Source organism: Arachis stenosperma, chromosome 4 (genome assembly GCF_014773155.1).
Source record: "Arachis stenosperma cultivar V10309 chromosome 4, arast.V10309.gnm1.PFL2, whole genome shotgun sequence".
Taxonomy (NCBI): Eukaryota; Viridiplantae; Streptophyta; class Magnoliopsida; order Fabales; family Fabaceae; genus Arachis; species Arachis stenosperma.
Genome location: NC_080380.1, coordinates 44,382,493 through 44,384,545, shown reverse-complemented (window position 1 = coordinate 44,384,545; position 2,053 = coordinate 44,382,493). Strand labels below are relative to the sequence as shown.

The following is a 2,053-nucleotide window of genomic DNA, read 5'->3' as shown; positions in this document are numbered from 1 at the left end:
GGGGACTGAAGATTCAGAACATGCAGCAGAGGAATTACACAGAAAAGCTGGGCGTTCAAAACGCCCAGTGAAGAAGGACAGACTGGCGTTTAAACGCCAGCCAGGGTACCTGGTTGGGCGTTTAACGCCCAAAAAGGGTGCATTTTGGGCGTTAAACGCCAGAATGGATACCATTCTGGGCGTTTAACGCCAGGATGGCAAAGGGGGAAGATTTTGTTTTCAAAATCAAATTTTTTCCAAGTTTTCAAAGTTTTTCAAAACCAAATCTCTTTTCAAATCAAATCTTATCAATCAAATGTTTTCAAAATCAATTTCTTTCCTTTTTCAAAGATACTTACTAACAATTAATGATTTGATTGAACATCTCAAATTCGTTACCTTTTCTGTTGAGAAAGGTTTAATGTTTGAATCATATCTTTTCTTGTTAGGCAAGTCATTAATTTTTAAAATCAAATCTTTTCAAAATTGTTTTCAAATCAAATCTTTTTAAAATGTTTTTCAAATCATATCTTCTCAATCACATTTTTTTAAAACCAATCATATCTTCCTAATCACATCTTTTTCAAAATAAGTTTTCAATCAAATCTTTTTAACTTCTAATTTCAAATCCTTTTTCAAAAATCACTTGATTTCTTTTCCACTTTTGTTTTCGAATATCAATTAGTGTTTTTCAAAAATGTTTTCAAAATATTTTAATTAATTTTCGAAAAATTACTTCCCTCCTTCCCACATCCTTCTATTTATGGAGTACCACTCCTTCTCAATGCACAATTCGAACCTTATCTAATTAAAGTTCGAATTCTTCTTCTCCTTCTTCTTTCTATTTCTCTTTTCCTCTGACACCTTAAGGAATCTCTATACTGTGACATAGAGGATTCCACATTTTCTTGTTCTCTTCTCTTTCATATGAGCAGAAGCAGAGACAAAGGCATTCTTGTTGAAGCTGACCCTGAACCCGAAAGGACCTTGAAGAGAAAGCTAAGGGAAGCCAAAGCACAACTCTCTTTAGAGGACCTGACCGAATTCTTCAAAGAAGAAGAAGACATGGCAGCCGAAAACAACAATAATGCAAACAATGCAAGGAAGGTGCTGGGTGACTTTACTGCACCTACTCCCGACTTCTATGGAAGAAGCATCTCTATCCCTGCCATTGGAGCAAACAACTTTGAGCTTAAACCTCAATTAGTTTCTCTAATGCAACAGAATTGCAAGTTCCATGGACTTCCAATGGAAGATCCTCATCAGTTCTTAGCTGAATTCTTGCAAATCTGTGACACAGTCAAGACTAATGGGGTAGACCCTGAGGTCTATAGACTGATGCTATTCCCTTTTGCTGTAAGAGACAGAGCTAGAATATGGTTGGACTCTCAACCTAAAGAAAGCCTGGACTCTTGGGAAAAGCTAGTCAATGCCTTCTTGGCAAAGTTCTTTCCACCACAAAGATGGAGTAAGCTTAGAGTGGAAGTCCAAACCTTCAGACAGAAGGATGGAGAATCCCTCTATGAAGCTTGGGAAAGATACAAACAATTGATCAGAAAATGTCCTTCTGACATGCTTTCTGAATGGAGCTCATAGGTATTTTCTATGATGGTCTCTCTGAACTATCTAAGATGTCCTTGGATAGCTCTGCTGGAGGATCTCTTTATCTGAAGAAGACGCCTACAGAAGCTCAAGAGCTCATTGAAATGGTTGCAAATAACCAATTCATGTACACTTCTGAAAGAAATCCTGTGAACAATGGGACAAGTCAGAAGAAAGGAGTTCTTGAGATTGATACTCTGAACGCCATTTTGGCTCAGAATAAATATTGACTCAACAAGTCAATTTGATTTCTCAAAGTCTGTCTGGAATGCAAAATGCACCAAGTAGTACTAAGGATGCTTCATCTGAGGAAGAAGCTTATGATCCTGAGAACCCTTCAATGGAAGAGGTGAATTACCTAGGAGAACCCTATGGTAACACCTATAATTCTTCATGGAGAAATCACCCAAATCTCTCATGGAAGAATCAAGAGAGACCTCAACAAGGTTTCAATAATAATGGTGGAAGAAAC

General features: G+C 37.4%; 1 non-coding gene across 1 annotated transcript; it reads right to left on the bottom strand.

Annotated features, from left to right (window-relative positions):
* Nucleotides 1–1,449: 1,449 nt before the first annotated feature.
* LOC130978743 (small nucleolar RNA R71) lies at nt 1,450–1,557 on the bottom strand. Its single transcript, XR_009086360.1, has one exon. It is a non-coding gene; the product is annotated as a small nucleolar RNA R71 (small nucleolar RNA).
* Nucleotides 1,558–2,053: the final 496 nt, after the last annotated feature.